This window comes from Schistocerca gregaria, chromosome 2 (genome assembly GCF_023897955.1).
Source record: "Schistocerca gregaria isolate iqSchGreg1 chromosome 2, iqSchGreg1.2, whole genome shotgun sequence".
NCBI lineage: Eukaryota > Metazoa > Arthropoda > Insecta > Orthoptera > Acrididae > Schistocerca > Schistocerca gregaria.
Window position 1 is genome coordinate 319,020,780 of NC_064921.1, and position 15,343 is coordinate 319,036,122.

Consider the following 15,343-nt stretch of genomic DNA (forward strand, 5'->3'; position numbering starts at 1 on the left):
ATTTCTTCAATCTCTTCATCACCTGCCGGCCGCGGTGGTCTAGCGGTTCTAGGCGCGCAGTCCGGAACCGCGCGACTGCTACGGTCGCAGGTTCGAATCCTGCCTCGGGCATGGACGTGTGTGATGTCCTTAGGTTAGTTACGTTTAAGTAGTTCCAAGTTCTAAGGGACTGATGACCATAGTAGTTAAGTCCCATAGTGCTCAGAGCCATTTGAACCATCTTCATCACCTGCGGAGTTAATTGTATCCCACATATTGTCGATTGGCGACAAGCCAGGAACTCTAGTTGACCAGGGCTAAAGGCTGACATCCTGTGTCACCAAGAAGGCACGTGTTCGTACAGTAGCATGTTGTCGCGCATTATCTTGCTGAAAAATGGCGTCAGGGTGTTGTGCAGAAAGCGTATGGCCTCGCGTCGCTGGCTGTCATTCACGTTGGTCACACTGGGGCACAGTGCCCTGGACACGCACGCACTGTGACTTGTGCCTGTACCCAATAGCACCCCACACCATAAGGGCTTGAGCTGGTGCTGTATGTCTGGTGGAAACATAGTCACTGTGATGCCGATCCCCTTGTCTGCGGCAGACTAAGATGCGACCAGACCAAGATGCGACCGTGATTTTCGAACAAAGCAAGCCTGGATTCGTTCTAAAACACTATCTGATGCCATTTCTGTCCCCAGTGACGTCGTTGCATACATGATTGGCGTCCTGCACATTCTTGAAAGACAGGCGGAGAAGTAGACGACTCGCACGTAACGAACAGCGACGGACTGTGAGCCCTGTTAGTGTACGAGGTGTTACATTATTCCACTGTTGCGCCAGAGCCGAGGATCTGTCCTGCAATGCCACTCAAGAGAGGTGTCAATTTTCTCGGGGGTCGTCCGGGGTTGGGGGCGGGGGTGGTCTCGGTGGTGCGACTTGACCCCTTCCGTGAACCATTCGGAACACACCCGTTGCACTGCCCAATGCCGAAACATTTCGTCGTACAAGAGCAGCAATTTCCCGGAAGGGTACCTGACGTTCTCTCATGGCATCAAGCACCCTCTTTCAAACTTGCATCTTTGACGGTACGGTTCGCGCATACGTCTGCGAGGCATCCTGCATGCCTGCTCAAGTCACAGTGATCCATTACCTTCGGTTTGTTGTGACGAGGAGAGCTGTAGGCACATACACTCCTGGAAATTGAAATAAGAACACCGTGAATTCATTGTCCCAGGAAGGGGAAACTTTATTGACACAATCCTGGGGTCAGATACATCACATGATCACACTGACAGTACCACAGGCACATAGACACAGGCAACAGAGCATGCACAATGTCGGCACTAGTACAGTGTATATCCACCTTTCGCAGCAATGCAGGCTGCTATTCTCCCACGGAGACGATCGTAGAGATGCTGGATGTAGTCCTGTGGAACGGCTTGCCATGCCATTTCCACCAGGCGCCTCAGTTGGACCAGCGTTCGTGCTGGAAGTGCAGACCGCGTGAGACGACGCTTCATCCAGTCCCAAACATGCTCAATGGGGGACAGATCCGGAGATCTTCCTGGTCAGGGTAGTTGACTTACACCTTCTAGAGCACGTTGGGTGGCACAGGATACATGCTGACGTGCATTGTCCTGTTGGAACAGCAAGTTCCCTTGCCGGTCTAGGAATGGTAGAACGATGGGTTCGATGACGGTTTGGATGTACCGTGCACTATTCAGTGTCCCCTCGACGATCACCAGAGGTGTCCGGCCAGTGTAGGAAATCGCTCCCCACACCATGCCGGGTGTTGGCCCTGTGTGCCTCGGTCGTATGCCGTCCTGATTGTGGCGCTCACCTGCACGGCGCCAAACACGCATACGACCATCATTGGCATCAAGGCAGAAGCGACCCTCATCGCTGAAGACGACACGTCTCCATTCGTCCCTCCATTCAAAACCTGTCGCGACACCACTGGAGGCGGGCTGCACGATGTTGGGGCGTGAGCGGAAGACGGCCTAATGGTGTGCGGGACCGTAGCCCAGCTTCATGGAGACGGTTGCGAATGGTCCTCGCCGATACCCCAGGAGCAAGAGTGTCCCTAATTTGCTGGGAAGTGGCGGTGCGGTCCCCTACGGCACTGCGTAGGATCCTACGGTCTTGGCGTGCATCCGTGCGTCGCTGCGGTCCGGTCCCAGGTCGACGGGCACGTGCACCTTCCGCCGACCACTGGCGACAACATCGATGTACTGTGGAGACCTCATGCCCCACGTGTTGAGCAATTCGGCGGTACGTCCACCCGGCCTCCCGCATGCCCACTATGCGCCCTCGCTCAAAGTCCGTCAACTGCACATACGGTTCACGTCCACGCTGTCGCGGCATGCTACCATTGTTAAAGACTGCGATGGAGCTCCGTATGCCACGGCAAACTGGCTGACACTGACGGCGGCGGTGCACAAATGCTGCGCAGCTAGCGCCATTCGACGGCCAACACCGCGGTTCCTGGTGTGTCCGCTGTGCCGTGCGTGTGATCATTGCTTGTACAGCCCTCTCGCAGTGCCCGGAGCAAGTATGGTGGGTCTGACACACCGGTGTCAATGTGTTCTTTTTTCCATTTCCAGGAGTGTATTATCTGTAGGTTGTGTTGACCTTGAACCCGAAGGCCGACAGGGATCAAATGCTAATCATTTCTACACAATACACCAAAGTGCATGTTCTGTGAATATAAGCGTCCTATCTCCATTCGTTCAAGGTGTTCTGTTTCTTTCCTTTTATTTCCTTTTTAACATGAGTCTACATTGGGTACATTGTGATTTCAGCATAGGAACAAGTCACTTGTCTAGATGTTATAACTTACTCTATGGACGATTGTTTAGTGGCATATTGTGTGAAGTACGTCCTTTGAATTGCCATAAATATAAACTGGAAAAAGATTTTCGCTAGTTTAGGAGTACGTTACTTTCGAGAAGCTGTTGCACAACTCATATATCGATGGGGTTTTAGGTACTTACACTAAGAAATTTTTAATTACGTTGCACAAATATTATTTATGTTTAATTTGTAATTATATCACACAAAAAATTATTTTTTCATTTGCTATCCAGCCTCAGACTAAAAGCGAATCATTCTCGAAAGCCTCCGAATTCTTGCCAATATCAATTTCAATAACGGGCAGAAATCGTCGACGTTCTCACTTCCTAGGATGGACGAACTGTCTACATACATAATTAAGTTTGTGCGGAACCCTCAGAGTGCCAGACCGGCTCGCTACTGGTCAGTTTGTCAACTCGTGTTGCGTGTTGAGTAATGCAACGAAAGTTTGAAAACTTTGGCTATACGCGGACGAAAGCCTCGCGTGTCGCACAGTATTAGCACCGAAGGATCGTAGACAACCTGCACCCATTTTTGAGACGCAGGTCGGTCTCCGTGTAATGTCCTGGGTAAAATGCCAACTGCTGTGAGTTACTGGATCGTTTCCCTTTGTTCGGAACCCTTCAGGATCCTCCATACCATTTCCGGACTGCAGCGGCACCGTTACTGCAGCGGCATTGTCCTGAGAATGGGGTCCAATCCCGGGCAAGGATGGGTCCATTGGCCGGTGTGTGGTGTGAGGCAGCGCGCCGCGGCAGGTGTGAGCCATCGACCGACGCCGACGCCGACGCCGACGCCATCGCGTCGGCAGCAGGTGTCGCCTCATTAGCCGGCAGCTCGCGCTGGCAGCCGGCCAGCGGCGCCCGCGGTCGGTAGTCGCTGCACGGCCGTGGTACACGGCGGCAGTACAAGCCACCTATTGCAATTTTCTCATATGATGACATGATGGAGACCGTGGCTGTTGTTTGAAGACAAGTGTTAATGGTGCTGAGACAGCAACCAGCCACAAATTTACTTTCAGTTCCTTTATTCAAAGGGTACCGTTAACGGTTTCGAATCATTGTGATTCATCCTCAGACGGTTTACACGCTTTTCTTTATGACATTTAGTGTGTTTTTACAGATTAATTACCCTAAAATATAAATAAAACATAATTATAAACATGCCACACACAGATGGTTGCGTTACAGATTTTCGTTGCATGTGACTTACGTGAAACGTCGGTTTAGAGTGTTATTTTTTTTTCATAACATTCGTGCAACAGATGTGAATACATTCCCACTGCATTCTTATTGTAGCACATGTAAATTTTTCTCACTGAACGCTTTAGATTTGTCACTGAGAAGATTTCTACCTCACATCACATGTTTTGATACATACAAAGAGCTTACAAACATAAGAGTATCAAAGATGCTATGATATATCAAAACATTTGAGGATGATATCCTATGTTTTGAAAGGATCGTATATTCATTTACGCAACTGTAATGCCTTTTATACTAGTACGGAGACATTGACTTTTTGAGTTGATATTGTTACATAATTATAAAGTTGTTTTGTAATGTATAGGTAAAATAGTACATTAATTATTTTTGACATCATGAGAATTACAGTAACACATAAATTTGCTGCTTGATCTGCAGATAGACGCACTAATATTTGCTTTGGAGGTTGGAAAATAATTTTTGGAAATTTTTCAAGAAAGGGGTATTAGCTAATTCTGTTTGTTCATTAAGGATATAGTCTGGGGTGCTGTTTTTGTGTGTGTGTATTTCTATTTCTTCCAATATATTCATAGTGGCTCCTTTTTCTGCTAGATGTAAAATTTTTAAGTTGTCCTCAATGTTTCCCACTGAATGGTTTTCTTCAGCAGTGGGCTGCAAATGCAGATCTGTTCAAGTTACCAAGTCTTAAAGCATCAATGTATTCTTTGTATCTAATTTCAAAACTTCTGCCTGGCTGTCCAATGTAGAATTTTGGACATGTATAGCATTTGAGTTTGTATATTCCTGATTTACGGTAGGGACTCTTGGAGGTATTTACATCATGAATTACTTTTTGTTGTAATGTATTATTTGTGGAAAAGGTGATTGCGTTATTTTTCTTTTTAAATAATTTTGCTATTTGGTATGATAGTGGACCTATGTATGGGAGAGTAGCATATTTAGGTTTGGCTTCAGTGGCACACTGATTTGGCTTGAAGTGACTGCTCCGAAGTGGATCTGTGGTTTTTGTGTGCATTTTGTTGTGGAGTTTTTTCTATTAGTGTGGATTTATATCCATTATTATGAGCAACGTTTTAATGATATTAATTTAATTTTGTTGGTCTGTGTGTCTCACTGGTACTTTTTTAGTTCGGTGTAGCATCGTTCTGAAATATGCTATTTTTTGTTGGTGGGGGGGTGGAGAGAAGCGTTGTCAATATTGACATCTGTGGTGGTAGGTTTTCTGTAAATACTACATTGATGTTTACTGTTACTATTCCAAATTTTCAGGTCAAGAAAGTTAATACTTTTATTAGTTTCATGTTCAACTGTGAATTTAATATTTTTGTGCATTTTGCTTAGATGTGCTGCCAGCGTACTATCAAAGCCACCTATCCGCAAGACGGGAGCTGGGTAACGCAAGTGTGTACAGCCAGTAAAATGTAAATGTCGTGTGACTAGGTCCTCCCGTCGGGTAGACCGTTCTCCGGCTGCAAGTCTTTCGGTTTTACGCCACTTTGGCGACTTGCGCGTCGATGGGGCTGAGAAAATCTCAGACCCAGCCTGGAATTGAACCCGGGCCCTTAGGATTGACATTCTGTCGCACTGACCACTTTTTTTCTTTTTATTCATTTTGTTCGATATTGTTCGTTGCGTTTGGTCTTGACGGACGTCACAAGACATCCGTTCAAGTTGATCGTTAATTCTTTGACTCAGTCTTTTTTTATTACAGAGAGCACGTAGTCCTCTGACCGAACACGCTGAGCTACCGTACCGGCTCACTCAGCTTCAGGGGGCGGACTGTACAGTCAGTAAGCTCGCCCGAGAAAAGCCTTTTCACCCAGATGAGAAATCACGCTTATAACATTGTCTCCAGCCTCCACAATAATACGGCGAGGAAGAAAATCCACATGACTCATCACGTATGCCCTACCTAACGGAAGCAACCCACTGATGATTAGATCTCTTGTTCCAAACAGTCTCCACAGTGTGAGTCAACTGCCGCAACCAGCGTATTTTATCCCATAACACCTTCAAAAACAGCGTGCGAGATTTTCGTATTCTCTCGATCGCTACGTTCAAATTGTGAGTTCTGCAAGAAAAAGGAACAGGGCCTTTTTGTAGAACACGTAATGTAATTAAATTTAGTACTGAGATAAGTTTTCACTGGAGGCCGAGTTATTAAAAAAAACTGCACTTGAAAGTCACTTTTGTTAATTTTTCTTGAATCATTGTACACGTACAGGCTCTAGCGAAAACGTATCCCAGTACAGATTTTAACTACAATTGTCTATTTTTTGTATAAGACTAATAGTTTGCACATAGTATGCGAGAAAATATGAAAATCTTGCACATGATACTTGAAGGTGTTGCAGGTTGCATAAAATTTATATGTAGGGACACCTTAATCACCCTCTCTGGGTTAGGCTGACACATGGGAGACGGACAGTTTTTAAATAAAGAATACTCCGCCAGTTTCGGCTATCACAGCACGCTCCACGCCCAGCCCAAACTCTGACCTTCTTGCACACTTAGGTAGAGTACACTGTCTATTATCCTTATTGTTCGCAGCTTTACCTGATTCCCGCAAAAGTTGGGAAGTAGTGGTTATCCGCAATAACGATACCCCGAAAAGCTGTCAAGAAACTTATACATTAAATGGTGCCTCTTCCTTCGCACATCCCGAAAGTACACTATATAGTATACGAGGTAATTAGAAGTAGCAGAAATGAGAAATAGCGAGAAGCTTAGCAAAAAAAACTAGTTATCACAAAATTAACGTATTCTGCTACATTGGAAGCTAAATACCCCATAACGGACGAAGCAAAGAGGAGATGAAAAGCTGATCAGCACAAGAAAAGACGGCATTCCCGGCCAAAAGAATTCCCTCAGTATTAATTATAGGCATAAATTTGAGGAAAAAATATCCTCGAATGTACGTTTCGACTTGGGGGAAAACTGGAACGGAAAGGAATCGAGGATTTTGAGATGCAGGGCTGTAGAAGAAACTTGAAAATTACATGAAATGATAAAGTAAGAAGCGAGAAGGTTCTCTGCAGACTCGAACAAGAAATGAAGATAAGGAAAACACTAACAACAAGAAGGGACAGGTCAATAGGACACGTTTTAACACATCAGGAAATAACTTCCATGGTACTAAAACAAGCTGTAGAGCGTAGAAAGTGTAGAAGACAGAGACTGGAATACATACAATGAGTAATGGAGGACGATGCAAGTTAAAATATGAAATGGAGAAGTTGGTACCGGAGGCGAATTGGTGGTGGGCCACTTCAAACCAGTGGAATCATGATACCTCAAAAAGAATCATGTTCATTATTATTATTTGCACGACGATTCTGATGGTGTAATCAGATTTTCAATATATTTAATAGTTTAATGTTTAGTATGTGACGGTAAATTATACAAGTAACACCCAGCAACGAATTTACAAAATATAAACGCTTCGTCCGATTTTGTCGGTCGCTGTGTCTTTAGAAAGGTATTATTGTAAACCCTAAATTGGTATGAATTACAGGCATGTAACGTGAATAGTGCATAAGTTATTGGAGGTCAAAGTAGCCGATTACTATCGATCGCGTCAGACCATAAGTACTTCACAGTTACACGAAAAAACGGTAGCAGCATGCTTATAAATTTATTGATTCATCTACGTCTTTGTTAATATCCGATGTATGCTATTCATGAAGAAACTGGTCAATTATTTACTGTGTTTTAGAAAGCACAGAGACATCAGGCTCCTGGCCTAACTTTTGCTTCTTTTCTTTGATATATATATATATTTATTTAATTGTTTATGTATTTAACAATGTGTGTAAGAGTGTGTTTATGGTCCAGCCGTAGGAATATTTATTTAATTTCAAGTTATTTAAATGTAAATCCGGTATTTCGAATATATTTCGTTATGTTTGTGCGTTGGCATGAAGACATGGCGCGAGTGCCGAGTGCACTAGCCAATCAAAGCGCTCGTGAACGGGGCGACTGGATGGAAGCGGGTTTCCGGAGAGGACACGGGAGTGAGTGCTGGTCGCGGAGAGTACAGCCCGGCGGCCGCACAGTCGGCCCAAAGACTTGTACAGTGGAGCAGTTTGCGTGTGGTCGCGGAGGATAGAAATATTTCGCAGTGCCGACCTGTGCTGTTGTGTGATTTCTGTGGCTTCTTCAATGAAGACATATCTCGCGAACTATGTTGTTGTTCATAGCTAGTTACGTGCACTAGGAATCTATTATTTCCCTGCTATTCAGCTTATATATTATTTTAATTGCTGGACCATCGACACCAATAAGTGTTTTGCAGAAATATACCGCATTCACTAAAGTACTTCTGCTGTTGTACTCATCATTTAGAGTCGATTCATGTGTGTTCTCTTATCGTATACTGTAGACTCAGCAGTGTTTGGCCTATAATGCGGCAACTATATGTCCCAGCCCCTGGACCAGGGCCGGCCAGAAATTCTGCACGCGTGCGGTGCTCTTGCACGTGTGCAACTGCCGGGTCACAGCGTGCACGCCGCAGTCATCAGCGTTCATGTAGTGCATGTTTCTACCCACAGGCGTCGCTCCTCCGTTACACAAAGTGCGTTATCGACACCTCGTATGTATATTACAACCTGGGCTGTAACTGTAAGATGTGTTACTTCATCGAGCACAACAGAGAGAGCAACAAAGTCTTTAGCCTTACTTATTAGCTGCCTGTGCACATCGCTGGCCACTGTTTGTTTGGATAGACTGATTTCTTGAAACCTGCTAACGCTCGTGGGACACGCAAGTTCTGCAGCATCAATCCGACACCCTTTCACAAACTCCCCTTCGGAAAAGGGTTTCCCAGATTGTGCAATTCTTAATACGATTTTAAAACTTGCTCGCAGTGAAGATTTAGTGTGGTTGTCATTCTGGAAAACTGAAAACAGTACATTGTACAGGGTATATTAAAAGGGACATAAATGTAACACAAGAAACTAAGAGTTCAAGAAGTATCACTTACTTTGACGTACAGTAAAATTGAGTTGATGTGTCTCATCCATTTTCTGAAGGACATTTAATTTTGCTTGCCGTTCTTCACTGTTGAGTAGACTACACTCGTCTTTGTGATATGTACTGTAATGTGTTTCAATTGGAAACTTACGCTGGACGCCTATTATTCGGCAGCACAGCAAACACTGTGAGTTTTCTTTAACGACTACAAAAAAGAATTGCAGTTACCAGTCATTTTTAAACGACTGAGAACATAGATCTCCGTCCTTTGCTTTTTCACAGTACTTGCCATTTCTCAGTACTTCTCTGTTAAGGTTACGGTCACCAGGGGTAAACGAGACTGGATATGTTGCGCTTTTGCTTGTACGACAGGGAAGTGGAGCCGCCGCTGTTCATTTAGTACACATGCCTAATAACAGATGTTGCTGTCGCTCGCTGTCACACACGTGCGCAGATGTGCAGCTCTTCCGCACGTCTGCACACTGTGCAGCGTTTGGCCGGCCGTGCCCTAGACAACGAAACCAGCCAAAACTTTTCATATTGTAACTCTGAGTTGGAGGGTGCGTAGTTATGTTTGAAAGCCCTCAATATTCATAATTAATCTTGGAGCGGTATGTATTTGTTAATGAATAGTTGTAATCCTAAATCTCTATCCGTTGTCCACCTTGATCCTCTATCTTGAAACTCTTGGACACATTCATCCTCTCTCATTTACTATTAATTCAAAACTTAGTTAAATCTCTTTCATTCGCTGTTGCAGCATGTTAAAAATCAAATCTTTTGTTTTGAAGTCACAGAAAAATATCAAATTCAGTTAGAAACTATGGAATATTTTATGGTTACCCATGATTGGGTCATATACTGTAGTCTAGCTGATGTCATATGGTTTTATGAGTCTTTAATTTTCAGGTTATTTTCAATGTTATACACTATGAGATGAAAAGTATCTGGACACCTATTAGTGGACTATTAAATGGCGTGTGTTCACTCCTCACCTTTATTACGGCTTGAACTCAGCTGCGAACACTTTGAAATAGGTTTCTGAAAGTCTGTGGAGGAATGGCAGCCACGTCGACGGTCTGGTTCATGACAAAGATGTTCTATTGAGTTCAGGGTGGAACTATGGGGTGGCAAGTCCATTCAGAATGTTCTTGTCCATAAGCCAATACCTCATTGGTGCTGCTTTATGACTGGTCGCACTGTCATATTAATTCATACATTTTTGTCTGCAAAAGACATAAAATCCTTGTAAGAGACCATGATCAGTAACGCTGGTCAGTAAAACTGTTCGTCTTTATCGCTATATGTCAGATAAACACAACAAATGTGAAGTAATATTTGTACAAGAGTGACAATAATATATTTACAGAATAAGACGAAGACATACCGCATTTAAAACTCGATACCACGCATCTCGTTCTTCCGGACGTACATATGTACCACAGACTAATGCTGTTTAGCTAGACAGTCTAACAACAATCTGTTTCAATTAGATGGTGTTAAATGCAATTAGATATGTCATGTTACGATTCAAATTAACGTCTACAAACAAAGCGTGCAGCATTTCACGAAAAATAATGTATAAAAAAACTTAATTGTACCTGTCAGATTAAAATACAAATTTATGTCTACATATTAAGCACACAATAAAGTTACAAAAATACTTATAAGAACAATAAAATGGATAATTATGCTGGTGAAAGCAAATTAACATAGGGCTTAAAATTATACATTTGCCTCTAATGTAAACTATATAAAGCTATATCACAGTTTCTTTTTTTATATAAAAATGAGGATATAAAACATTATGACCTTAGTATTAAAATATACGGTAAGGATAGCAACATATTAAAATAAAAAGAATTATAGAAATTCACATGGCCTCTATCCCACAGCTGCTGTGTTTACTTCTAGTGCTGATGCTGCAAACATGGCCACATATGTCGCAGTACAAAGTCAATGTACAAACACGATGGCTGACAGGCAAGTACCATCCTCGACTCAACCACACACACAAGTAAGTCTTGGATGATTCCAAATTCCGGTTTAATGTGGAATAATTTTGTTCGTTATATAGGTACTTGCTTCCCTTTTGCTGTGAATGAAGATTTCCATTTCCTCTAATATGTTAAGGCAGTAGTTTTCAGGTACCTTGTGCCAAATTTCCTTATTGTCTTGCATACGACCTATTTCCCCCCATGAACCATGGACCTTGCCGTTAGTGGGGAGGCTTGCGTGTCTCTGTGATACAGATAGCCGTACCGTAGGTGCAACCACAACGGAGGGGTATCTGTTGAGAGACCAGACAAACGTGTGGTTCCTGAAGAGGGGCAGCAGCCTTTTCAGTAGTTGCAAGGGCAACAGTCTGGATGATTGACTGATCTGGCCTTGTACCAATAACCAAAACGGCCTTGCTGTGCTGGTACTGCGAACGGCTGAAAGTAAGGGGAAACTACGCCCGTAATTTTTCCCGAGGGCATGCAGCTTTACTGTATGGATAAATGATGATGGCGTCCTCTTGGGTAAAATATTCCGGAGGTAAAATAGTCCCCCATTCGGATCTCCGGGCGGGGACTACTCAAGAGGATGTCGTTATCAGGAGAAAGAAAACTGATGTTCTACGGATCGGAGCGTGGAATGTCATATCCCTTAATCGGGCAGGTAGGTTAGAAAATTTAAAAAGGGAAATGGATAGGTTAAAGTTAGATATAGTAGGAATTAGTCAAGTTCGGTGGCAGGAGGAACAACACTATTGGTCAGATGAATACAAGGCTATAAACACAAAATCAAATAGGGGTAATGCAGGAGTAGATTTAATAATGAATAAAATAAATAGGAGTGCGGGTAAGCTACTACAAACAGCATAGTGAACGCATTATTGTGATCAAGATAGATACGAAGCCCACACCTACTACAGTAGTACAAGTTTATATGCCAACTAGCTCTGCAGATGACGAAGAAATTGAAGAAATGTATGATGAAATAAAAGAAATTATTCAGATAGTGAAGCGAGGTGAAAATTTAATAGTCATGGCTGACTAGAATTCGAGTGTAGGAAAAGGGAGAGAAGGAAACGTAGTAGGTGGATATGGATTGGGGCAAAGAAATGAAAGAGCAAGCCGCTTGGTAGAATTTTGCACAGAGCACAACTTAATCATAGCTAAAACTTGGTTTAAGAATTATGAAAGAAGGTTGTATACATGGAAGAACCCTGGAGATACTGACAGGTATCAGATAGATTATATAATGGTAAGACAGAGATTTAGGAACCAGGTTTTAAATTGTAGGACATTTCCAGGGGCAGATGTGGACTCCGACCACAATCTATTGGTTATGACCTGTAGATTAAAACTGAAGAAACCCTAAAAAGGTGGAAATTTAAGGAGATGGGACCTGGATAAACTGACTAAACCAGAGGTTGTACAGAGTTTCAGGGAGAGCATAAGGGAACAATTGACAGGAATGCGGGAAAGAAATACAGTAGAAGAAGAATGGGTAGCTTTGAGGGATGAAGTAGTGAAGGCAGCAGAGGATCAAGTAGGTAAAAAGACGAGGACTAGTACAAATCCTTGGGTAACAGAAGAAATATTGAATTTAATTGATGAAAGGAGAAAATATAAAAATGCAATAACTGAAGCAGGCAAAAAGGAATACAAACGTCTCAAAAATGAGATCGGCAGGTAGTGCAAAATGGCTAAGCAGGGATGGCTAGAGGACAAATGTAAGGATGTAGCGGCGTATCTCACTAGGGGTAAGATAGATACTGCCTACAGCAAAATCAAAGAGACCTTTGGAGATAAGACAACCACTTGTATGAACATCAAGAGCTCAGATGGAAACCCAGTTCTAAGCAAAGAAGGGAAAGCAGAAAGGTGGAAGGAGTATATAGAGGGTCTATACAAGGGCTATGTACTTGAGGATAATATTATGAAAATGGAAGAGGATGTAGATGAAGATGAAATGGGAGATACGATACTGCGTGAAGAGTTTGACAGAGCACTGAAAGACCCGAGTCAATACAAGGCCCCAGTAGTAGACAACATTCCATTAGAACTACTGACGGCCTTGGGAGAACCAGTCCTGACAAAACTCTACCATCTGGTGAGAAGATGTATGAAACAGGCGAAATACCCTCAGACTTCAAGAAGAGTACAATAATTCCAATCCCAAAGAAAGCAGGTGCTGACAGATGTGAAAATTACCGAACAATCAGTTTAATAAGCCACAGCTGCAAAATACTAACGCGAATTCTTTACAGACGAATGGAAAAACTAGTAGAAGCTGATCTCGGGGAAGATAAGTTTGGATTCCGTAGAAATGTTGGAACACGTGAGGCAATACTGACCTTACGAATTATCTTAGAAGAAAGATTGAGGAAAGGCAAACCTACGTTTCTAGCATTTGTAGACTTAGATAAAGCTTTTGACAATGTTGATTGGAATACTCTCTTTCAAATTCTAAAGGTGGCAGGGGTAAAATACAGGGAGCAAAAGGCTATTTACAATTTGTACAGAAACCAGATGGCAGTTATAAGAGTCGAGGGACATGAAAGGGAAGCAGTGGTTGGGAAGGGAGTGAGACAGGGTTGTAGCCTCTCACCGATGTTATTCAATCTGTATATTGAGCAAGCAGTAAAGGAAACAAAAGAAAACTTCGGAGTAGGTATTAAAATCCATGGAGAAGAAATAAAAACTTTGAGATTCGCCGATGACATTGTAATTCTGTCAGAGACAGCAGAAGACTTGGAAGAGCAGGTGAATGGAATGGACAGTGTCTTGAGAGGAGTATATAAGATGAACATCAACAAAAGCAAAACGAGGATAATGGAATGTAATCGAATTAAGTCGGGTGATACTGAGGGAATTAGACTAGGAAATGAGACACTTAAAGTAGTAAAGGAGTTTTCCTACTTGCAACAATGGAAAATTGTACTGAAATGCAGGAGGATCTGCAGCGAATTGACGCATCGTGCACGGAATGGCAATTGAATCTCATTGTAGACAAGTGTAATGTGATGCGAATACATAGAAAGATAGGTTCCTTATCATTTAGCTACAAAATAGCAGGTCAGCAACTGGTAGCAGTTAATTCCATAAATTATCTGGGAGTACGCATTAGGAGTGATTTAAAATGGAATGATCATATAAAGTTGATCGTCGGTAAAGCAGATGCCAGACTGAGATTCATTGGAAGAATCCTAAGGAAATGCAATCCCACAACAAAGGAAGTAGGTTACAGTACGTTTGTTCGCCCAATGCTTGAATATTGCTCAGCAGTGTGGGATCCGCACCAGGTAGGGTTGATAGAAGAGATAGAGAAGATCCAACGGAGAGCAGCGCGCTACGTTACAGGATCATTTAGTAATCGCGAAAGCGTTACGGAGATGATAGATAAACTCCAGTGGAAGACTCTGCAGGAGAGACGCTCAGTAGCTCGGTACGGGCTTTTGTTAAAGTTTCGAGAACATGCCTTCACCGAAGAGTCAAGCAGTATATTGCTCCCTCCTACGTATATCTCGCGAAGAGACCATGAGGATAAAATCAGAGAGATTAGAGCCCACACAGAAGCATACCGACAATCCTTCTTTCCACGAACAATACGAGACTGGAATAGAAGGGAGAACCGATAGAGGTACTCAGGGTACCCTCCGCCACACACCATCAGGTGGCTTGCTGAGTATGGATGTAGATGTAGATGTAGATAACTGCTGATGGTCGAAGTAGAGAGGATATAAAATGTAGACTGGCAATGACAAGGAAGGCATTTCTGAAGAAGAGAAATTTGTTAACATCGAGTATAGATTTAAGTGTCATGAAGTCTTTTCTGAAAGTATTTGTATGGAGTGTAGCCATGTGTGGAAGTGAAACATGGACGATAAATAGTTTGGACAAGAAGAGAATAGAAGCTTTCGAAATGTGGTGCTACAGAAGAATGCTGAAGATTAGATGGGTAGATCACATAACTAATGAGGAAGTGTTGAATAGGATTGGGGAGAAGAGAAGTTGTGGCACAACTTGACCAGAAGAAGGAATCGATTGGTAGGACATGTTCTGAGGCATCAAGGGATCACCAATTTAGTATTGGAGGGCAGCGTGGAGGGTAAAAATCGTAGAGGGAGACCAAGAGATGAATACACCAAGCAGATTCAGAAGGATGTAGGTTGCAGTAGGTACTGGGAGATGAAGAAGCCTGCACAGAATAGAGTAGCATGGAGAGCTGCATCAAACCAGACTCAGGACTGAAGACAACAACAACAACAACGATCTATTTTGTGTTTGTCGGTGTTCAGATGATTACCGAATGCACTCT